The sequence below is a fragment of the Mobula hypostoma genome, chromosome 13 (assembly GCF_963921235.1).
Source record: "Mobula hypostoma chromosome 13, sMobHyp1.1, whole genome shotgun sequence".
Lineage (NCBI taxonomy): Eukaryota > Metazoa > Chordata > Chondrichthyes > Myliobatiformes > Myliobatidae > Mobula > Mobula hypostoma.
The window spans coordinates 15,186,035-15,211,217 of NC_086109.1; the positions used below are offsets into that span (position 1 = coordinate 15,186,035).

The window sequence follows — 25,183 nt, forward strand, 5'->3', positions numbered from 1 at the left end:
TAGGCAGTTAGTGATGGGTTTCCCTGTGGCCATTCTCACTAACAGGTAGATATGGACCCTTGGATACTGTTGAAGATGATGCTCTTTTAGGAGCTAGTAGAATTCAGGCACTGTGACTGGGTGAAAGGGTGCAGTCAGAAGGGGCTCCAGTGACAGGGGACTCAACAGTAAGGGGGACTGACCACAGAACTGTGCAACTGACTGTGGCCACAGAAGGAATACCAGGATTGTTTGTTGTGTCCCAGGTATCAGGGTCAAAGATGATTTTGAGCAGCTACAGAAAATTCTGGAGGGGGAGGATAAATAGCCAGAAGATAAGTACAGGGAGATAGGGTAAAAGAATTAAAATGCAGGACTAAGGATCATGATGTCCTGATTACTCCTTTTTGTCAGTCAAGGAATAGAAAGATAGACCAGATGAATAAGTGGTAAAAGAGCTGGTGCAAGGATTCAGGTTCATGGATCATTTGGATCTCTTCCAGGATACAGGCTACATTAACAAAAGGGATGTGTTGCACCTGAACCAGAGGGGAACCAATATCTTAGAGAGACAATTTGCTTTTGCTGCGAGGGAGGGTTTAAACTATATTGGCGAGGATAGGAGAGTAAGACTTGAGAGAGCAAAGTTAATAGACAGCTAAGTGTGGCAACCAAAGTGTGTAAGTCTAGCAATCAGGAAAGCTATGTTTACAATAAAAAGGCAGATACGATCACTGGTTGAAATTGCATATTTTTCCAATGCATTTAACTTAGCAAGTAAGGCACACAGAGTATGGATTAGCTCGAGGAAATGATATATCATGGGCATAACAGAAATGTGATCAAGAGAAGCTCAATGTTTTTGGATACCAGTGCCTTAGGCATGACAAAGGAACAAGCAAGCGTGGAAGGGGTGTTGCCTTTTTGATAAGAGAGGCTATAACAGCTGTGCTTGGAGAGAATATCCTTGAGAGATCATTTAGAACTTAGAAATAAGAAGGTGTTCACCTTCATACAAATATTACAGACCCCTGAATAGTCAGCGAGAACTGAGGAGATATTGCACGTAGTTGTGAAAATGGTATGGTACTCCTAGTAAGAGATTTCAAAGTATTGACCGAGTCACCCAGAAATTAAAGGGCATAGATGGGGGAACATTTGTGCAGTGCATTCAAGACAGTTTCGTCATGCAATCTGAAGAGAAACCTATTCAGGAAGGAGCAATACCGGACCTCCTCTTGGGGAACAAGATGCACTGAGTAACTGAAGTGGCAGTTGGGGAGCACTTTAGTTTCAGTGGCAATTCTATTAGATTAAAAGTAGCTATGGGAAAAGATAGACCAAATCACAGGTTAAAGTCTTGAACGGGAGTATGATTAACGGAATGCATTGGGCAGGATCTAGTTGGGTGACTCTACTCAAAGGCAAAGGAATGGTTGGCAAGTGAAAGGCTTTTAAAAGGATCATATCAAGAATCCAGCGGCAGCATAGGGTGAAGGGTAGATATATTAGGTTCAGGAAACTGGCTGATGAGACAGAGGCTCTGGTAGGGAGAAAGGAGGAAGCATACATCATATTTAGACAGCTGGTTACGAATGAATCCTGACTAACATTAAAAAAGTTTAAGACCAGGTTTAAAAGGAAAATCAAGACTGCAAAAAAGGAGGCTACAAGGTGGATTTAACCAGGCAGGGTTAAAGATTACTTCACGAGGCTCTTTCATTATATTAAAAGGATGAGTAGGGATTGACCAGGTCCTCTTAAAAACCCTTTAGGGCTGCCTATCTGTTGTGCCACAGTAGATGGGTAAGATTTTTATTATTTATTTCTCAATGTTTTCTAAGATCATAGATGCCAAAGAAATGAGCATAAGTTCCAATTATATGCATATAATGGGAAAGAGGGTATTTGCAGCCTTGAAGCACATTAAGATGGGTAGATTCTCAGAGCCAGACCAAGTATACCCCCTGAAGCTTATGGGAGCCCAGGGAAGAAATTGTGGAGGCCCTTGAAGAGATATTTACTTCTTGTTAGCCACTGGCAAAATTCCAGAAAATGTTGTTCCATCATTCAAGTGTAGCAAGGACAGACACGGGAACTATTGGCTAGTGAGCCAGGCTTCAGTTGTGGGGAAATTACTGTGAAAGGATTGCTTACTTCAGAACTCCCTAGTCTGCTCTTTTAACACCATAAACTGCACTATCTTTTTAAATACTTTCCCAAGCAACCACAAGGCTTGAAACACCTGTTATTCATCCAACTTCATACCTTCACACAAGCTAAGAAAGCAACAATTCACTTTAGCGTACTGCATTTGGGGTATTCACAATATGGTCTCCATTATGTTGGAGAAACAAAATGCCAACTGGCTAATCATTTTATGGGCTGCCTGCACTGAGTCTACAGGAATGGCCCCCAGCCCCAAACTGCCAATCACTTTAATTTTTCATTCTATTCTGTTCTATGATCTGCAGTACCATTATAACAAAGCCCAATTTAAGCTGGAGGAAGAAAACATCTAGATTGATATCCAATTCTCCTTGGTAACTTGCCCTTCTGTCTGTATTAAAACTGGCCATTTTTTAAATCAATCACCCAGCTGAGATCTTGGCTGTTTTTCTTCTCTTCATTAGCAAAGTCTGGCCAGCTGGGCATGTCCTACTGGCCTATTAGCTACACAAAGCAGCATAATGTGTAACTACTAAATTAGCCCATTCAGAGATATGTTCTTTGTTCTACTCTTCCCTCTCTGACACTGAAAATTAACTTTCTTTCCTACTCTCTTCTTACTACCTCTTCTTTCAGTTAGTCCTGACGAAGGGTCTTGGCCCAAAACGTCGACTGTACCTCTTCCTGTAGATGTTGCCTGGCCTGCTGCATTCACCAGCAATTTTTGTGTGTTGCTTTCCTTCCTAGGCCCAAATAGTCTTAGATCTGAAATGCCAAGTATATTTTACTTTTTAAAATGTTGGCTGACTTATTCAGTGTTTTTGAGTATTCTGTTTTTCTGTGAAATTTCCAGCAACCACCTTTGTAAAAAAAATTAAAACTCAAATTGTTTCCCCATTTGAAAGGATGAACAATTCTAGTTCAAAGTGTCCAAATTAAGTTTTCTTTAACCTCAGTGACGTCACTGAGCTTGTGAAATTTGACCATCCACAGCATTTTATGTCATGGAGCCTTACCATTCAGAGGGGTTGTAAACCTCTGATCCAAAGTATAAACAGCCATTTAGAGTACAATTACTTTGTGCTGTACACATACTTAGAACAAGATTGACAGGGCACTGGGAAAGACTTCAGAAGTTTAATAGACAACATGCACATTCACTGTGGATGCTAGTTCAAAAATTAGTAGGAAAGCAGAACAAAGCCATCTACAAATATGCAACACACATCAAAGTTGCTGGTGAACGCAGCAGGCCAGGCAGCATCTATAGGAAGAGGCGCAGTCGACGTTTCAGGCCGAGACCCTTCGTCTGACGAAGGGTCTCGGCCTGAAACGTCGACTGCGCCTCTTCCTATAGATGCTGCCTGGCCTGCTGCGTTCACCAGCAACTTTGATGTGTGTTGCTTGAATTTCCAGCATCTGCAGAATTCCTGTTGTTTGCATCTACAAATATGTTTTACTTTCATTTAAAAAAAATCTGATGGAACCTAATTTTTAGCATAAAAATACATGGGAATCTGTTATTGCAGTTTGTTACCCATCCCTGGCACAATCTTTAACTGTAAAATAGTATTTGCATGCAGTTATCCTTTCAGCTAAAAAGATGTAAAAATTTATATTCCTCGACACCTTCTAACACAACTTACAACACGTTACTCAAAAACCGTATTGTTATTTCAAGTACAACATCCCATAACCAACAATGCTTGATTCACCTCAACCCAAAGTTGGCGAAAATTCAGATCCTTCATATTTCGTGCATTAATTGTGGCATAATTTGTGTCTCGCGTTTGGCAGGCGTAGAAGGAGGCCAAAAGCCCGTGGAGGGGCTTGCGGGGTGTTGGATAGCTAGGCCAGAGTGTTCTTTGGAAGCAGGAAAGCTCGGACAAACGCGGAGCAATAGCGAATTAGACTGAGTGTGGACCCACAACTGGTGGGTGCAGGCAAGGGCTCCTTCCTCCACATCCGCCATAACTGTCACATATACCATATGAAACGGAAAACTATTGCATTTCTCACCCCCTACTGTAATAAGTACAAACACTAGCGACTTTGTGACTTTCCTTTCCCCTCTCCTCGCTCCCCCACGCCGGGGCCGCCATTTTCTCTCTCCCCCTCCCCAACTCCCCGCAATTTTCGGAAGTCGCCCGGGCGAGCGGTGCTGACGCCGAAACGGGCGCACGGCAGGAGACGAGGCGGACTGAACGAAGTGGAAAGCGGGCTGCAGGAACGACGGCGATCACGAACGGAGGAAAAGGTGGGAGGGGGAGAAGAGAAAGAAAAGCGAACTGTTTGGCGCCAACCTCCACCTCCCTCTCTCTCGTTAACTCCACACCTTCTCCGCCCCCTCCCCTCACCATTCAAACCTGGGGTCTACCAGCCACATCACTGCCTGCTTCCCCGGCTCATTCCCATTCCCTGACCAAATCTAGCTCTCAGCCTGTTGGCAGCAATTTGCCGGACTTACCCCGCGCTTTTGCCCCTCTGATTGGCTCCGGTATTAAACACAATGCCCCGGCGGCGAATAGGAACGCAGCAGCACAAAATGGCGACCAACGGCGAGCAAGCCTTCTCCTTCGTGAAACCGTTTGGTGCGCATGCCCGCTCCGAACCGGCGGGACGATGGCACTACGCCTGCGCGCCCTCTCCGAGCCTCCGGGGGAGCTGCAGTCGGAAGGGGGACAATTGTAGGCATGCGCAGACACCATTGGCGTCACGTGATTTCTCCCTGAAGCCCAACGTTGGCTACCGATATTGGAAAGTGAGTTACCCGCCTGAGGTTGGGCAGCAGGTGGAGGAAGTTATTTAATATTTTCCCATTGATAACTTTTAACCAGAACTTCTTTCCTGGAAATGCCACTCTTAGTTTGAATTTGGCCTCCTTTAATGAAGCTTAAACTTCGGTTATGGTGCCTTCTATCCACCTATCATCTCCCAGTTTCTTTCTTCACTCTCCCTTCCCCACCTCACCTGGCTTCACCTATCGTCTTCCAGCTTACACTTCTTCCCCTCCCTCTGCCTTCTTATTCTGGCTTCTTCGTCCTTCTTTTCCCGTGTTAATAAAGGGTCTCAGCCAAAATTTCGGCTCTTTATTCCTTTCCATAGATGCTACTTAAATTCCTCCAGCATTTTGTGTGTGCCCTGTGGTCCTGCTGGGCATACTAGCCTTCTAGACTTAGTGTGGGGTTCAGATGGCCATTTTAATTTCTGTTTTCTATTTGTCCCTCAATTGCTTTTCTTTCTAGTAATTTTAGATAAGCAAGTCGTTATTATCCCTCCCACCATTGGTGCCACCTCCAAATTGTCCTGTTTCAGTAATTTTAATTTCATTTTAACCTATTGCATTTCATCCCTCCCCCACCCAAAATTCCCTCTGCATTTTTTTCAACATGTTTTATCATTAACATTTCTAAATTATGATCTGAAACAGCAACTTTCCTTTTCTCCTCACAGGTGCTGTCAGATTTGCTGCATATTTCCAGCATTCCTGTATAGATAATGGAAATGTTCAAACTATTAATGAGGAAAATTGCATTTTGGGATGCTGAAATCCTTCCTTATAGGCAAAAAATAACGAGTGGTTATCCATCAGGGTCTGATAAGCCCACTAATGCCAGAGGCTTCTCACTCTGTACTGTGCAATCAGATCATATACATTTTTCCCATTGAATTAATTACATTGAATCACCTCAAACCTTTAACAAAATGACTGATTACTCATCTTAGATGGAAGACAAACCTATTATCTTCAGTTTGAAAATTGAGAATATTACTCAAGTGAAAACTGGTTGTTCACCATGATAGAGATGCTGAGGTAATTAATCACTTTTGAAACTATCTCGCGTCCTAATACCAAGGTCCTATATTGCTGTTGTTTTATCCGTAGATAGAAAATGGAGCTTGCAAGAACTCCATTTTGTTGGGTTGTATCTTTGATTTCCATCTGATAGCTTTTGGATTTTTGCCAAATGGCCTAATTCTGCTCCTCTGTCTTATGGTCTAATAAAGGTTATGGGGAAAAGGCAGGAGATTGGGGCTGAGAAGGGAAATGGATCCGCCGTGATGAAATGTCAGAGCAGACTCAATAGGCCAAATGGCCTAATTCTGCTCCTATGTCTTATGATCTTAATAAGTCACCTGGACCAAATGGATGCTGAAAGAGGTAGATGAAGAAATTATGAAAATATTAATAGTGATCTTTCAAGAACTTTCTTCTGGAATCATTCCGGAAGACTGGAAAATCATAACTGTCACTGTTGTTGCCAATTAACTGGACTCTTTAAAAACTTGCAATCATTCCACAATTACGTTTTATGTACTTGTGCACAAGGAGAACAACTTAGGTTCTGTCATCAAACTGTTCTAAAATTTGAACAAAGACTGATATTTTTACACAGCAATTCACTATTTGGATACAGATATCAACCAACTGAATGATCAAATTCCTTAATTTGCAAAGGCTATGATAATACAGGTATTAATAGCCAATAGAAACTCCACACCAAAGGCCAATAATACCTAAGAATTAGTAGAGTAACTGAACAATGATAGGTCTCACCCAGAATCCATCTTTTGCATCCTTGTCTCAGTATGTCAAATGGCTCCAGGCTGCTGCTGTGCAAAGGGAAACTGGGTTCTTTAAAGACCTTTCTTTCCTGGGCTGACTGCACACTATCTATAAACTTTCCTTGCCTGTACACTACTTTAACCCTTGCCTTGCTGCAACTTCCACACCGTCCAATCTTTAAGAAGGGAGGGAAGCAAAAGATAGGAAGTTAAGAGTTCATTATTAAGGATGAGGTTGCAGGGTACTTGGAGGCACATGATAAAATAGGCTGAATTCACTGTGGTTTCCTTAAGGGGAAATCTTGCTGGACAAATCTGTTGGAATTCTTTGAGGAAATAACAGGCGGGGTAGACAAAGGTGATTCAGTTAATGTTGTTCACTTGGATTTTCAGAAGTCATTTGACAAGTTGCCACACATGAGGCTGCTAAACAAGACAGGAATCCATGACATTAAAGGAAAGATATGAGCATGGACGGAAGACTGGCTGTCTGGCAGAAGACAGATTGGGAATAAATAGCTCTACGAAGAGGTATTTCTCGCAGGTTGGCAGCGATTATTTAAAAAGAGAGCTTCACAGGCATTTCTCCATTATACGGGGCCTATCAGCGGCGCCAACAGAGCTCTGCGAACTAAATAAAAGTACAGAAGGGATAAGCGGAGCGGCCATTGTTGGGAGTAGGCCAGTGGCGAGAGTAGAAGTGACAGGTTTTGACTCAAGAGACTTTGGCTCGGAAGAGGCGTCGGCTCTGTGTAAAGCACCTGTTAAGGTTTCCTTTTTATCTCTCACTTACTGTACCATTTAAATGGCTGTGGTATGTTCTTCATGCTAGATGTTGGAGAACTGCGAGACCCAGAGTCTCCCGTGGAATGACATCTACATGAAGTGCATCTGGCTGCAGCTCCTTGAAGACCATGTTAAGGATCTGGAGCAGCAACTGGATGACCTTTGGCTTGTGCGAGAGAGTGAGGAGATAATTGATCAAAGTTACAGGGAAGTAGTCTCCCTGGAGTTGCAGGAGGCGAGTAGCTGAGTGACTGTCAGGAGAAATGGAAATAGGCAGTTAGAGCAGAGCATCCCTGTGGCCATTCCCCTCAAAAACAAGTATACCGCTTTGAATACATTTGTGGGGGATGACCTCATGGGAGAATGTCATGGGGACGGGGTTACAGGCACTGAGCGTGGTGAAGAAGGGAGCAGTAGTGTTAGGGTACTCAATAGAGAGGGGAACAGACAGGAGATTTGGTGGATGTGAATGGGATATCCAGATGGTATGTTGTCTCCCAGGTGCCAGGGTCAGCATCGTCTCAGATCACGTCCACAACATTTTGGAGAGGGATGGGGAGCAGCTGGATGTCTTGGTACATATTGGTACTGATGATATAGGAAGGAAAAGCAAAAAGGTCCTGAAAAGAGAACTCAGAGAGCTAGGTAGAAAGCTGAGAAGCAGGATGTCCCGAGTAGTAATTTCTGGATTGCTGTCTGTGCCACACGCCGGTAAGGGTAGAAACAGGATGATTTGGCAGATACTGTAAATGCATGGCTGAGAAGCTGGTACTGGGGGCAGGGCTCCAGGTTCTTGGATCATTGGGATCTCTTCTGGGGGAGGTATGATCTGTTCAAAAGTGATGGGTTGCACCTGAATCCAAGGGGGACCAATATTCTCGCAGACAGGTTTGTTAGAGCTATTGGGGAGGGTTTAAACTAATTTGCCAGGGGTGAGGGGACTCAGGATAGGACAGATGGTAAAAAAGTAAAGATAGTGTGCATTCAGAACTGTCAGGAAGGGCAGGCAAGTGATGGGACCTAGTTGTAGCCAACAGGCTGAGTATCAAATCATTAGTGATGCAGAATCAGAAAGGATAGCAAACATGGTACTCAAGGTGTTGTATCTAAATGCGCATGGTATAAGAAATAAGATGGATGTTCTTGTTGCACTATTACAGATTACCAAGTATGATGTTACGGCCATCACGTGGCCGAAGGATGGTTGTAGTTGGGAGCTGAATGTCCAAGGTTATACGTTATATTGGAGGGATAGGAAAGTAGGCAGATGGGGTGGTGTAGCTCTACTGGTAAAGAATGACATCAAATCATTAGGAAGATGTGACATAGGATCAGAAGATGTTGAATCCTTGTGGGTTGAGTTAAGAAACTGCAAGGGTAAAAAGACGTTGATGGCAGTTACATAACAGGTCTCCCAACAGTGGCTGGGAGGTGGATCACAGATTACAACAGGAGATAGAAAAGGCGAGTCAGAAGGGCAATATTATGGTAGTCATGGGAGATTTTAACATGCAGGTTGATTGGGAAAATCAGGTTGGTGATGGATCTCAAGAGAGCGAGTTTGTTGAATGCCTAAGAGATGGCCTTTTAGAGCAGTTTGTCGTTGAACCTATTTGGGGATCAGCTATATTGGATTGGGTGTTATGTAATGCACCGGAGGTGATTAGGGAGCTGAAGATAAAAAGAACCCTTAGGAATCAGTGATCACTATATGATTGAGTTCAACTTGAAATCTGATAGGGAGAAAGCAAAGTCTGATTTAGCAGTGTTTTAAGTGGAGTAAGGGAAATTACAGAGGTATGAGAGAGGAGTTGGCCAAAGTAAATTGGAAGGAGCTGCTGGCAGGGATGTCAGCAGAGCAGCATTGGCGAGCGTTTCTGGGGAAAAATGAGGAAGGTGCAGGACATATGTACAGTATTGCAAAAATGAAGAAATATTCAAATGGTAAAATAGTACAACCCTGGCTGACAAGGGAAGTCAAAGCTATTGTAAAAGCAAAAGAAAGGGCATACAACAAAGCAAAAATTTGTGGGAAGATAGAGAATTGGGAAGTTTTAAAAACCTACAGAGAGCAACTAAAAAAAAACATTAAAGGGAAAAGATGAAATATGAAAGCAAGCTAGCAAATAATATCAAAGTGGATAGTAAGTTTTTTCAATATGTTAAAAATAAAAGAGAAATGAGAGTGGATATAGGACCGCTAGAAAATGAGGCAGGACAAATGATAACGGGACGAGGAGACGGCTGATGAACAAAATGAGTATCTTGCATCAGTCTTCACCGTGGAGGATACTAGCAGTATGCCTGATGTTGTCATGTGTGAAGGAAGAGAATTAGGTGCAATTACTATTACAAGAGTATTACAAAACTGAAAGACCTAAAAGTACATAAATCACCCGGACCAGATGAACTGCACCGTAGAGTTCTGAAAGAGGTAGCGCTAGAGATTGTGGTGGCATTAGAAATGATCTTTCAAAAATCATTGGACTCTGGCATGGTGCTAGAGGACTGGAAAATTGCAAATGTCACTCCACTCTTTAAGAAAGGAGAAAGGCAGCAGATAGGAAATTACAGACCAGTTAGCCTGGCCTCAGTGATTGGAGAGATGTTAGAGTAAATTGTTAAGGATGAGGTGGTGGAGTACTTGGTGACACAGGACAAGACATTACAAAGTCAGCATGGTTTCCTTCAGGGAAATCCTGCCTGACGAACCTGTTGGAATTCTTTGAGGAGATTACAAGTAGGATAGATAAAAGGGATGCAGTGGATGTTGTATATTTGGACTTTCAGAAGGCCTTTGACAAGGTGCCACACATGAGGCTGCTTACCAAGTTAAGAGCCCATGGTATTGCAGGAAAGTTACTAACATGGTTAGAGCATCGGCTGATGGTTGGAGGCAGCGAGTGAGAAAATCCTTTTCTGGTTGGCTGCCAGTGACTAGTGCTATTCCACAGGGGTCGGTGTTGGGACCACTTCTTTTTATGCTGTGTATCAATGATTTAGATAATGGAATAGATGGCTTTGTTGCCAAGTTTGCAGACGATATGATGATTAGTGGAGGGGTAGGTAGTGTTGAGGAAACTGGTAGGATGCAGAAGGATTTAGACAGATTAAGAGAATGGGCAAGAAAGTGGCAAATGAAATACAATATTGGAAAATGCATGGTCATGCACTTTGGTAGTAGAAATAAATGTGTGGACTATTTTCTAAAAAGAGAGAAAATCCAAAAATCTGAGATGTAAAGGGACTTGGGAGTCCTTGTGCAGAACACTCTAAAAGTTAACTTGCAGGTCAAGTCGGTAGTGAGGAAGGCAAATGCCATGTTAGCATTGATTTCAAGAAGTCTGGAATACAGGAGCAAGGATGTGATGCTGAGGCTTTATAAGGCACTGGTGAGGCCTCATCTTGGGTATTGTGAACAGTTTTGGGCCCCTCATCTCAGAAAAGATGTACTGGAATTGGAGAGGGTCCAGAGGAAGTTCACAAGTATGATTCCAGGAATGAAATGGTTATCATACAACGAATATTTGATGGCTCTGGGTCTGTACTCGCTGGAATTCAGAAGGATGAGGGGGGATCCCATTGAAACGTTTCGAATGTTGAAAGGCCTAGACCGAGTAGATGTGGAAAGGATGTTTCCCATGGTAGGAGAGTCTAGGACAAGAGGGCATAGCCTCAGGACAGAGGGGCACCCTTTCAAAACAGAGCTGGAGAGAAATTTCTTTCGCCAAAGGGTGGTGAATTAGTGGAATTTGATGCCACGTGCAGTTGTGGAGGCCAGTTCGTTGGGTGTGTTTAAGGCAGAGATTGATAGGTTCTTGATTGGACGTGGCATCAAAGGTTATGGGGAGAAGGCCAGGAACTGGGGTTGAGGAGGAGAAAGAAAAAAGGATCAGCCATGATTGAATGATGGCGCAGAGTCGATGGGCCAGATGGCCTAATTCTGCTCCTATGTCTTATAGTCTTATGGTGTAATAAAGGGAGCTTTTTGTGGTTGGCTGCTGGTGACTAATGGTGTTTCACAGGGGTTGGTGTTGGGTTCACTACTTCTCAGGTTATGTGTCAGTGATTTGGATGACAGAGTTGATGGGTTTGTGGCCATATTTGCGGACGATACCGAGGTAAGAGGAGCAGGTAGTGTTGAGGAAACAGAGTATGCAGAAGGACTTGGACAGATTAGGAGAATGGGCAAAGCTGAAGGTGGAACACAGCAGAAACAAGTACATTGCCGTAAACTTTGTAAGGAATAAAGGTGTTGACTATTTTCTAAACTGCAAACAAATTTAGAAATCAGAGGTGCAAAGGTGCTTGAGTCCCCATGCAGGATTCCTTAACGGTTAACCTGCAGGTTGAGTCAGTAGTAAGGGAAGCAAATGCAGTGTTATCATTCAGTTCAAGAGGATTGGAATATAAAAGCAAGAATGCAATGCTAAGGCTTTACAAGGCATTGGTCAGAGCATACTTGGAGTATTGAGAGCAGTTTTGGACCCCTGATCTAATAAAGGATGCGCTGACATTGAAGGGGGTTCAGCGGAGGTTTATGAGAATAATCCTGGAAATGAAAGAGTTGACAGATGTGTGTTGCTTGAATTTCCAGCATCTGCAGAATTCCTGTTGTTTTGTTGTTTGAGTTAATGGATGAGGAGCTTTTGTTGGCTTTGGGCCTGAACACACTGGAGCTTCGAAGGATGGGTTGGTGGGGGGGAACCTTATTGAAATCTACCGTATACTGAAAGGACTAAGTAGAATATATATGGAGAGGCTATTTCTGTTAGTGGGAAATTGTAATAATGAAGGACACAACCTCAGAATAGAAGGATGTCTGTTTAGAACAGAAATGAGGAGCAATTTCTTTAGCCAAATGGTAGTGAATCTGTGGAATGTCAGAGTGCACTCAGTGGACCGACTGGTCTATTTCTGTTCCTACTTCTAATGGTTAGATAGAGGACTTCAATTATCATTTATTTCTCAAATTCACAACTGCAGTGATTCTGGAGTTCGGAATGGAGTAAAGAAATAGGCCCAATTTATAATTTTGTGAATGATCATAACTGAGTTTTAAGTATGATTCCAAGAATTGATGAACGCCTTGTCAGAAGTAGTATTGGGTTCCTGCTTAACTCTTTTTTCCATTCAGTCAGAGTTCACTTCAATTTGTTTTTAAATGGTAATTGACTTTTGTTTTATTGTTCATGCTTCACTCGTCAATTCTTTATTAGTTTCACCCTCCACTATGTACCTCAACTCCACTCATGAATAGATGCCCATCTAATCAGCGATTGAACAAAACTCAGTTCAAGTCAACCTTCCCACATATTCACCGCTCAATGAAGAAAACCTCAACAAGTTAGTGGTTTAGATGTGGAGTGATAGAATTGAATTTTTTTTGCAAAAAAGGCATATCCCGTGTTGCAGAACACAATGGCAAGAAAGAAAGGCTGGAACTGACTTCAAAGTTCAAAGTAAATTTATTATCGAAGTACATGTATGTCACCATTTGTAACCTTGAGATTAATTTGTGTATGTAATATGTACTCGTAGATGTAAAAAAAAATTGAGTGTTAATTGATTTGAAAATTAAGACAGTGCGTTTGTGGATAGAGGTGAAAGGAACTGCTAAATAGTCATAGAAAAGTATAGCACAGAAACTGGCCCTTTGGCCCATCTAGTTAGTGCTGAGCCATTTAAACTGCTGATTCCCATCGATCTGCCCTGGGACCATAGCCCTCCACATCCCTACAGTCCATGAAGAGGAAGTGGATCAAATTAAGAAACTGGCATTGACTGGCTAGGCCAAATCTCCTCCTGTGATGTAACAATTCTAACATTCAAAGTTAGAGTAGCGCCTGAGAATATAAGAAATTTAAACAGCAGTAGACAACGTGACTTCTTGAGCTTTCTGCGTCATTCACTGAGATCCTGGCTGATCTTATCATTGTCTTACCTAATTTTCTGCATGTTCCCACTAACATTGATTTAATTATAAACCATAACTTTTGAATGAAAAGTGAAATTTGCAGTCTGTACTTTAACTTGATGCAAATTGTTTGATGGCTCTGTTTCACTGGAGGTCAAAAATGACAGTGATTCAGCTTCCAAGAGTCACTGTGTGTCAAGGATGGTTAGGACCCAAATGCTTGAATATCTGAGGCAAGGATTGAGATACGGTACCTGAACTGAGCTCTGAATAAAATTACATTCCTAGTTGAGTTTATGATTGAGCAATTCAAGTGTTCCTTAAATACTGAGTTGAATTGACTTTACTTCGTACATCCTTCACATACATGAGGAGTAAAAATCTTTATGTTGTGTCTCCGTCTGAATGTGCAATGTACAAATTATAGTAATTTGTAATAAATTGTATGTACAGTTAGATATACAACAGGACAGTCAATATAGCTTAGAAATACAATTGTGTCAGCATGAATTAATCAGTCTGATGGCCTGGTGGAAGAAGCTGTCCCGGAGCCTGTTGGTCCTGGCTTTTATTGCTGCGGTACAGCTTCCTGGATGGTTGCAGCTGGAATAGTTTCTGGTTAGAGTGACTCAGGTCCCAATGATCCTTCAGGCCCTTTAATGCACCTGTCCTTGTAAATGTCCTGAATCATGGGAGGTTCACAACTACAGATGCGCTGGGCTGTCTGCACCACTCTCTGCAGAGTCCTGTGATTGAGGGGAAGTACAGTTCCCATAGCAGGCAGTGATACAGCCAGTCAGGATGCTCTCAATTGTACCCCTGTAGGAAGTCCTTAGGATATGGCAGCCAATTAGAGGGACAGTCCTGAATTCATAAAGGGGCTGTGCCAGCTATCCATTCTCGGGAGCATCAGAATTCTGGGAGCTGGCATGGTTGGGTGTGTATCATAACACACTGAGGTGGAGAAATATGTATTTAAAATATTATACTTCACTGAGAGAAGGAATTCTTCACATTAATACATACAAAATGTGGGAGGAACTCAGCAGATGAGGCAGTAACTATAGAAAGGAATAAAAGTTGATAAAATGCCAGCATTTTGTGTGTGTTACCCTGCTGCTTATTCTTCGCAATAGTCATACTTTATTGATCCCAGGGGGAAACTGGTTTTCTTTACAGTTGCACCATAAATAATAAATAGTAATAGAACCATGAATAGTTAAATAGAAATATGTAAATTATGCCAGTAAATTATGAAATAAGTCCAGGACCAGCCTATCGGCACAGGGTGTCTGACCCTCCAAGGGAGGAGTTGTAAAATTTGATGGCCACAGGCAGGAATGACTTCCTATGACGCTCTGTGCTGCATCTTGGAGGAATGAGTCTCTGGCTGAATTGTCTCCTGTGCCCACCCGGTACATTATGTAGTGGATGGGAGACATTGACCTAGATGGCATGCAACTTAGACAACATCCTCTTCAGACACCACCGTGAGAGAGTCCAGTTCCATCCCCACAACATCACTGGCCTTTCGAATAAGTTGTTGATTCTGTTGGTTTCTGCTACCCTCAGCCTGCTGCCCCAGCACACAACAGCAAACGTGATAGCACTGGCCACCACAGACTCGTAGAACTTCCTCAGCATCGTCCGGCAGATGTTAAAGGACCTCAGTCTCCTCAGGAAATAGAGATGGCTCTGACCCATCTTGTAGACAGCCTCAGTATTCTTTGACCAGTCCAATTTATTGTCAATTCGTATCCCCAGGTATTTGTAATCCTCCACCATGTCCACACTGACCCCCTGGATGGAAACAGGGGTCACCGGCACCTTAGCTCTCCTCAGGTCTGCCACCAGCTCCTTAGTCTTTTTCACATTAAGCTGCAGATAATTCTGCTCACACCATGTGACAAAATTTCCTACAGTAGCCCTGTACTCAACCTCATCTCCCTTGCTGATGCATCCAACTATGGCAGAGTCATCCGAAAACTTCTGAAGATGACAAGACTCTGTGCAGTAGTTGAAGTCTGAGGTGTAAATGGTGAAGAAAAAGGGAGAGAAGACAGTCTCCTGTGGAGCCCCAGTGCTGCTGATCACTCTGTCGGACACACAGTGTTGCAAGCACACGTACTGTGGTCTGCCAGTCAGGTAATCAAGAATCCATGACACCAGGGAGCATCCACCTGCGTTGCTGTCAGCTTCTCCCCCAGCAGAGCAGGGCAGATGGTGTTGAACGCACTGGAGAAGTCAAAAAACATGACCCTCACAGTGCTCGCTGGCTTGTCCAGGTGGGCGTAGACTGGGTGAAGCCATGCATGGACAACTAGACTCCAACCTAATCTTGTTTTCTTATGTTCTTTCTACCAATTTTTTGCAGATTCATTTAACTTGTATCCTTGGCCATCTGCAGATTCTTTGTGTTCTCTTCACAATTTGTTTTTTCATGTAATCTCTGTAACTTCATACTCAGTCCTTACACCAAAAGAATTCTTATAGTTGAGGCCCCAGCACCGATGCCTGTGGCATCCCTCCAAGTCACAGCTTGCCAAACTGAAAATGGCTTATGTAGGAGTCATGCATCTGTTCTCTATCCACATTGTATTCTGTGTTGTGGGTTTATTATGGTACCTAGTCACATTGTCAAGGCGGATCGACCCGATGCAAGAGCGCAAATACCACGAACACGATAAAACAAGCAATACTTTAACAAAATTTATTCTTTATTCATAGCATGCTATGGGGGAAGTTACACGCTGATCCCCCAAAGAGCCAGTTTGGACGCTACCCCCCACCCCCCAAATCACAATTCTTCACAATTTATAACATTGATCATCACGTAGGCAGGAAATCTTATAATTACGCGAGTTAAGACAGATTTAGAATAGTTTCAATCATATGCTAATATACTATTAGATGTAAAATCATCATTGGTTAGTTATAATTATTTTCTGCCAAAGCTAGCCTGGATACAACATCAGTTCCTTATATTGACACTTTCCCCTTTCTCTCGAACATTCTGTCCCCTAAGCTATCCTTTCCATATTTAGTTATACCTTGAGATGCTTTTGTATTTTCAGAGAACAATGTCCAGTACGTCACCTGTTGCTGGGTAGGGTTTCTTTCTGACCTGCCCAGCGACAGTATTGATCATTAGCTAATCATTGATCTTAGTCTATACCCATATTTACCTGTCCCTCTACTCTTATCAGCGTGAGAGGGGGCGTGGTAAAAGCGAAGGGAATAAGTTGCATATTCTTGCTTTGTTCATCGCAGTTTGTACTGGAGGCTGGTGGATGTGTATCTTTTGCTGACTGCTCAATAATGCTTAGCTTACACTTGGGTATGCTTAAGTTACCTTGCTTCAAGATTGTCTGCTAGCTAACTGATAATGAAGGATCAAATAAAGGATTTGACTTTTGGAGCAATCATAATTGGCGTGAGGGTGAGTCATGCAAGTGTAACAAATCTGTAGGGTTGCCGGCAGTGGCAGGTGGCAGGTGGTTTGGGTTGGGCTTGGCGCTACAGCACATTTATCCTGACTCTGTTCTTTGTGAATGAGTTAATGCTGTATCCAGGAGTATATTACCCACTGTACCATTAGTTTTTAACTTCTGTAGTAACCTTTTATGTGGTACTCTACTGATGGTTTATCATAAGCTCAAATACACTTCCAATCTATTCATTACATCCACAAATAACTCCAATAATTTTGTTGAATTTTTCCCAAACCAATTTTAAGCGAACATAACAGTATCATCTATTCCAGTAAATTTCTGCCTCGCTGTTTTCATCGGTAGCTGCAACATTTTGAGGGCAAATCAGCACCAACTTGAACTTGGAGAATTTCTGCACAGAGGTGGTTGTATTTTTATATATCACACGAGGCCATTTTGCCACAATGCTGCCTTTTCACGCCCCACATAAAACTGTTCTTACTCTGGAATAAGTATGATGCAAAATGTGAAACTATGGCCTTAATTTTGACTTGGTGACTTATGCAATGTGGGCAAGTTCCCTGTGAATTATTAGATCTTCACCTCATCGGTGCAGTAGTGAGTGGTTCACGTAACATTTTCAGAGCCAGCTGTAAGATTGGAGTTTAGTTCCCACTGCTGTCAATAAGCACTTCGTACATTCTCCCCTTGACACTATGGGTTTCCTTTGGATATTCTGGTTTCCTCCCACGTGCCAAAGACATACAAATTGGGATTAGTGTGTTGTGGGCTTGTTAAATTGGTGCCGGAAATGTGGTGATACTTGCAGGCAAAACCAATAATGGACTATGGTTTCTTGTGTTCCCACACGAGTGTGCTAACTAGCACTGCAGCAGAGTGCCTCGGACTATTTCAAATGTGGGACCCCCCCCCCCCACTGTAAACTCCAGTTGCAACTGCACAAATTTTGCCCATTTTTAGGAAGATAAATTTGTTGCTTGGAAGTCGCACTTGAGGACAGACCATAAGACAAAGGAGCAGAAGTAGGCCATTCGGCCCATCGAGTCGAGATGATTACAGGTTGTAATCATCGGAAATCGTGGAGCTCAATGACATTCATATGATGGTCTGGAAGGGGAGTGGCTTAGAGAAGGGAAAAATAATCAGGCTAGCACTTTTGCTTAGGGTCAGCATTGAAGAACTGGGGTTCTGACAAGATGGTGCCAGCAACCAATGCGACCAACAGCAGACAGTTCACAAAGCTACTTCTACTTCTTTTCTTCTTCTTTCAAATATGTCTCTACTACTAAGATGCATGCAGTTGGAACCTGTGATTTACATTTTGATGGTACATTCAAAGATTCAAAGTACATTTATTTTCAAAGTATGTATGCAATATACAACACTGACATTTGTCTTCCCAACAGTCAAGAAAAACCATGGAACCCAAAGAAAAACGTCATACCTCACCCACGTGCAAAAAAACTGTGCAGAATATAAAATCAAGATACTCCAGACATAGTTAGTTCATTATCTGCAGGTTGCCCTGATTCAAAATCACCCAAAATAGCAACCATAAAAAGGGAGCGAATAGAAACACATCATAATGTAAGCTACAGAGTCCAATCCACAAACCACATTGATTAAACCTTGCCCATGAACTCCAGCATTATCCTCCACAGAGAGAGGATATCCAACACACACTCACACTCACTCTCTTACTCACACTCTCACTCTCTCTCTCTCTCTCACTATCTCTCTCACTCACTCTCTCACTCTCTCTCTCTCACTCTCCCTCTCTCTCACTCCCTCTCTCTCTCACTCACTCACTCTCACTCTCTATCTCACTCTCTCAGACATCTTCCTCCGGCAGCAGTGAGTGAGAGGTGTGAATTGGCTGGAGAGCGTTGCCCTTGGTAGTGTTGTTTGCTGCATCATCTGCTTCCAGTTGAGAAATCTGGCCCTTTGTCCTCTTTGAACGGAGAGTGTGGCCTGCAGGCAGAGTATGAGCCCATGATTGGCTCCACTGCTTGTCTACGACTGAGGCGTCGAGCACGGTAGAAGCCGAAGAGAATGAGAGTGGAGGGTGTGTGGGTGTCTTCCTCTACCTCTTGCTAGCTGCTGTTGGAGGAGAGTGCAGGAACCTTGGGTTCCATGTTGCAAGGATTAATTGGCCGGGCTCGTGGCTGTGGACTCATTCTGGGGGACTTTGAGGTTCTTGTTGCATGTGTTTCTAGATTCTGGTTTGATCAGGGCACTTTGGGGTGGACTGGAGCACTTTGGTGAAGACTGGTTCTGTAGCTACAGTCAACTAATGCCTTGGTGCTGAACTGAACTAAACTGAATACTCCTGGTTTGAAGTTTGATATCCTATGTGTCGTTCACTTGCTTTTTACTATTTGTGCAATTTATATACTTTTTTGCACATTGGGCATTTGATGTTTTCTTGAACGGATCCCATGGTGATTCTTTGTTTCATGACTACCCGCAGGAGGACAAATCTCAGAGTTGTGGTCTGTATACTTACTTTGTATCTTTATGCCATGGGTTAAGGACGTGGCATGATTGGCTAAGGAGGGTCCAGAATCACGGTGCTAATTCACCACATAGAGGTGAAGGAGGGTCTGAAATCACGATTGATTCTGGCCAATTATGGGCCTATGATAAGGGAATGAACATCAGAATTGTGGCTGTGGGTCAGGGCTCTTGATATGTGGTGGGAATTGGGAGCTATTACCAAGATGCTAACCTGACCCAGCTGGTTCAAGCTATCCATCGCCTGCTCATCTCTTCGTCAGGGCTTAATCTCCTTTGCTTCTCCTTCACTACCTAGATCCACCTATTACCTTCCAGCTCCTGTCTGTCGCCTCCCCTCCTCCACTTGGATTCATCTACTCACTAAACATCAAAAAGCCTAGATAGTATGGACAGGGAGAGGACGTTTCTAATAGTGGGAAAGTCTAGGACAGGAGGGCACAGCTTCGGAATACAGCGGCGTCCCTTTAGAACAGGGATGAGAGGGCGGTGAGTCTGTGAAATTCACTGCCACAATCAGATGTGGAGGCCAAGTCACTGGGTATAGTTAAAGTGAAAGTTGATAGTTTCTGGATTAGTAAGGACATCAAAAATTATGGGGAGAAGGTAGGAGAATGGGGTTCAGAGGGAAAATAAATCAGCCATGATTAAATGGCAGAGCAGGCTTGATGGGCCAAGTAGTCTAATTCATATGTCTTATGGTTTTATCTTCCCCATATTACACCACCACCTCCTTATTTGTCTTCACTTATTACTGACCCAGCGGTCTCATGTTTCCTTCTCACTTCTAGATACTGCCTATTTCCTCATTAGGCTCTCAGTTCTGATGTAGGATCTTGACCCTGAACTGTTGACCAACACTTTCAGATGCTGTGAATTCTTGTGGTCATTTATTTTTTGCTCCTGCAGGAAGTATTCTTCAGCAATTTGTCTAGGTAGTTCTGACCTTAAGTTCTCTTACCAAACTCCAACAACCCTCCATATAGTAATTACTGAGAAGTAGGACTCTCCTGTAGCAGTTGCTTAATAGTGGCATGTCTCTTTAAAAACTATCTGTGACGTTTGTATCTTCAGCTAACTTGCTGACAACTGCTGTTTCAACAATGCCAGTTTTAACTTGGTGTTGCACTGTGCACCTTGCAATCTCACTCTTCATGCAACTTCCACAGTGTTAGATGAACTACAACACTATTTTACCATGAAAATAAGGCGCTAAGGAATTTCTAGTCCTCTGTTTCCTCAGGGGTGGGGGAAAAAAAAGCTACAGTGGAATCCGTTTTAAGTTTGAAGACAAGATGGAAGTGAAGGTGAACTGCATTGCCCAATATCTTCCATGGATTTTGCAATTATTTCAGATGTGCAGCAGGTTATACCAGGATCAGTTTTGTTCAGCTAGTACTGTAGTCTGGGCCAACAGCTGTAATTGGATCAGTTTATCCTGTGTGATGTACAACCCACTTTGCAGAGCATAAAATTCCAAAGGACCAAAAAAGATCTGAGAAAAAGTTGCATAAAGACAGCTTTGAAAAGATTAGGTAAGAGGGCCTCGAAATTTCTCTATGTAGCACTGGAAAGCAGATGGTGTAAATTTGGAAATCATAATAATGCAGCAGGGGATTCTGAGCCTCCTAATAACAGTCATTAATGTTGTGAACAACACACACAAAATGCTGGAGGAACTCAGCAGACCAGGCAGCATCTGTGCAAAAGAGTACAGTCGACATTTCAGGCCGAGACCTTTCATTGGGACTGGAGAAAAAAAGATGAGGATTTAGAGTGAGAAGGTGGGGGGAGGGGCAGGAGAAACACAAAGTGATAGGTGAAACCAGGAAAGGGAAGGGGTGAAGCAAAGAGCTGGGAAGTTGATGGGTGAAAGAGATACAGGGCTGGAGAAGGGGGAATCTGATAGGAGAGGGCAGAAGGCTTCAGAAGAATGAGGGGTGATCTCATTGAAATCTATCAAATGTTGAAAGGCCTCGACAGAGTGGATGTGAAGATGCTGTTTCCTTTGGTAGAGGAGTCTTAAGACCAGAAGGCACAGCCTCAGAATAGAAGGGCGTCCTTTTAGAATGGAGATGAGGAATTTCTTTAGCCGGAGTGTGGTGAATCTGTGGAATTCGTTGCCACAGGCAGCTGTGGAATACAAGTCATTGAATATATCTAAGGCAGAGGTTGATAGATTCTCAATTAGTCAAGGCATGTAAGGATATGGGGAGAAAGCAAGAGATTGGTGCTGAGAGGGAAAATGGATCAATCATGATGAAATAGCAAAGCAGACTCAATGAGCCAAATGGCTTAATTCTGCTCCTATACTTTATGGCCTCATGGTCTAATGACAGGCTTTGGTCCCTCACAGAAGAACTAGCTTTTGTTCATGGTGAAGACTAGCAAGGAACCTTATTTAAAGGCCCTACCACAAGTTTACATTCCTAGTCAGAATGGATGACCACACTGCTGCTGTAGATAGTGCTGTTGCTCACACCTGCAGTGACCTGGGTGTGACCCTGACCTCCAAACCTGTCCCTAATGATCCAACGGGCCCTTTTTACACACCTGTCCTTGTAAATGTCCTGAATCATGGGAAGTTCACAACTACAGATGCACTGGGCTATCTGCACCACTCTCTGCAGAGTCCTGTGATTAAGGGAGGTACAGTTCCCATACCAGGCAGTGATGCAGCCAGTCAGGGTGCTCTCAATTGTGTCCCTGTAGAAAGCTCTTAAGATTTGGGGGCCCATACCAAACTTCCTGAACTGTCTGAGGTGAAATATTCTGTACAATTTTGTCACGCGGTTAGAGGAAAGAATGTTGGCAGTGCTGTGTATTTAGTATTTCAGTTGCATTTGAGTAATACTGTGGGTATGTTGTTTGCCTAAGCATTCTTGTTTATTTAAATAATTCATTATGGGTTATATGTAAAAATAAGTGAAATCCATATGCCTTGATGCCTCCACGTGATACATGTGTGACTCTCTTAAAGTAACAAACAAACTAAGACTCACATCTCTTGGGCTCCCATCTTTTTCTTCATATTAATTTTAATATTTTGGAGTTACAAAACGTTACAGGCAGGACTCGAGGGCCTGAGTTATAGCAAGAGGATGGCCAAGCTATATCTTTACTCGCTGGAGTATAGGAGTCTGAAGGGTGACCTTTGAGAGCTGTAAAAAAAAATCATGAGGGGCATGGAGTGAATGGACACAGTTCTTTTCCCAGGGAAAGGAAATAAAAGACTAGAGGGCACAGGTGTAACGTGAGGGGAGAAAGACTTAAGAGACCTGAGGGGCAACTTCATCATGCAGAAGGTGGTGCACATGTAGAACGGGCTGCCAGGGGATTGAATTGAGGCGGATACAATTACAATAACAAAGTTTAAAAAGTGTTTGGTTAAGTATATGGACAGGAAAGGTTGAGAGGGATGTGGGCCAAATGCAGGCAAATAGGACTAGTCTGGGTGGACATCTTGGTCAGCATGAGTGAAATGGTCTGAAGACCCTGTTTCAATGTTGTATTACAGAACTGCTCACCAAGGGCAGATTCCATTGTTTTCTGTTTAGTGTGGAGGATTATGGAGTGATTTAAATGAGTTGATGGCATCTTCAGAACTTAATACAGTGAGGTAGTCCAGAACAAAATTACTTTACATTAAAATTAGAACTAGGAGACACTCAAGCATTTTTCCCTACACAAAGTCCTCCTGAAAGCCTCAAGAGATTGATAGATATTTTTAATGAGGCACGGAACACACTTGGAGTTAGAGGTGGACCAACCACAAACTATCTGAATGGGGCTGAATAGCTCTTCCTTGTTCCCTTGTATCTAGGGACTTCAAAAGATTTAACTTTTTTTTTAACATTGAGTAATCTAAGTGCAAACACACTACATTGGCATACAATATGGTAAGGTAAAACGTGGTTGACTAGAATTAGGAGAATCATTCTCTTAAAGTTACTTCTTGGCTTCTCACTTCATTCCTCTTTCCCTACCAACCTATTTTCCCTTTACCTGTTTCAACCTATCACCTGCTAGCTTGTACTCCTTCCCCTCTTCCCCCCCCCACCCCATCACTTTCTAATCTGGCTTCCTGTACCTTCGTTTTCAGTCCTGATGAAGAGTCTCGATCCAGAACGTCAACTGTTTATTCTTCTCCATAGATGCTGCCTGACCTGCTGAGTGCCTCCAGCATTTTGTGTGTGATCCTCTGGATTTTCGGCATCTGCAAAATCTTTTAGTGTTTAAAATAAGTTATTGTTTCCTTGCTTGCTTATGCCCATTCACCCCTACTGGGGCATAGGCCTCTGACAGCAGGTAGCCAGAGTCCTCTGTCCTGGCCCAGTATTTCAAGTTGCTCCCAGTTGTAGCCCAACTTCTTGGTGTATTCTCGAAACAACATCGAAACAGATCCAGGAGCAGACACTTAACATGAGTTACAGTAGAGAACAGGAGAAGAGGATGACCTTTAGGCTATTGTCCCCTTGTGGAATAGGATCCTAGATTTTCACTGCAGACATATTAAGATAATGGTCTGAAACCTTAAGATGTATTAAGTGGCCACAGATGGCACAAAACTACCATGTTGCACCAGTGGCTTTTGGGACCCCCTGGTGAAGGAAGCCATTAAAATAAAACAAGAGGAAAAGAATTTTAATAAAGACCATGTTCTCACTCTAAGTAAGAACTGGAATTTGATTGTAAACAAGGTAGGACAGCGGAAACCTGATTGGATGAGGACTAACCAATCAGGAGGGATGGACGACGGGGGTATAAATACCACCGGACTAGACATGCCCAGGCATCATCCCTGATGAAGATGGAAGAGTTTGTCATGGAAATGTTGGTTAATATCGATATCTGTACTCAGCTGGAAGCCCAAAGAAGTTTATTCCTTTAAGTCACATTGTGTGAATTTAGACCCTAACTTGTGACAGTCCTACGCAAATGTGGATTATATTGAATTATTGCATTATGGCATGACAACTAAGCATCAGTGAGAGGTAATGTTGCAGCTATACAGGACCTTGGTCAGACCCCATTTGGAGTACTGTGCTCAGTTCTGGTCAGCTCACTACAGGAAGGATGTGGAAACCATAGAAAGGGTGTAGACGAGATTTACAAGGATGTTGCCTGGATTGGGGAGCATGCCTTATGAGAATAGGTTGAATTAACTTGGCCTTTTTTCCTTGGAGTGACGGAGGATGAGAGGTGACCTGACAGAGGTGTATATGATGATAAGGGGCATTGATTGTATGGATAATCAGAGGCTTTTTCCCAGGGCTGAAATGGCTAGCATGAGAGGGCACAGTTTTAAGGTGCTTGGAAGTAGGTACAGAGGAGATGTGAGAGGTAAGTTTTTTAACGCAGAGAGTGGTGAGTGTGTGGAATGGGCTACCGGCGACGGTGGTGGAGGCGGATATGATAGGGTCTTTTAAGAGACCTCCTGGATAGGTACAAGGAGCTTAGAAAAATAGAGGACTTTGGGTAACCCTAGGTAATTTCGAAGGTAAGGACATGTTCAACACAGCTTTGTGGGCTGGAGGGCCTGTATTGTAGATTTTCTATGTTTCTATGTTCTTAATGGTCTATAAATTCACATTTCTTTTGTTAGATCTTAATGTCACAGAAATTTCTTTTCATATTTTTAAACAGTGAGCACAGAAAATGCTATTGATTAATAGCCATTTGGCTGTTTTCAATATTCAGTTTTAAACTCAGCTAGAACATTGTCAGGACAGCATTAATCAACACTGTCAACTGTAGGACTTTTTATTAAGAGAAAGACAAAACACAAGGGAGTTTGTGA

The 25,183-nt window shown here is 42.9% G+C and overlaps 1 protein-coding gene across 8 annotated transcripts in view; it reads right to left on the bottom strand.

The window, feature by feature from the left end:
- The window catches only part of LOC134355451 (nuclear transcription factor Y subunit alpha-like), a 43,792-nt gene extending 36,997 nt beyond the window's left edge, over positions 1–6,795 (bottom strand). For 3 of the 8 annotated variants that reach the window (XR_010020075.1, XR_010020083.1, XM_063065358.1), the window contains exon 1: positions 4,616–4,760. The gene's annotated coding sequence lies outside the window, so the exon portion shown is untranslated. Of the gene's footprint in view, positions 1–2,826; positions 2,914–3,863; positions 4,458–4,505; positions 4,552–4,615; positions 4,761–6,706 lie in introns of those variants that run through there. The other 5 variants (XR_010020076.1, XR_010020079.1, XR_010020077.1 and 2 more) reach the window with 5 other exon arrangements.
- Between the last annotated feature and the right edge of the window lie 18,388 nt (positions 6,796–25,183).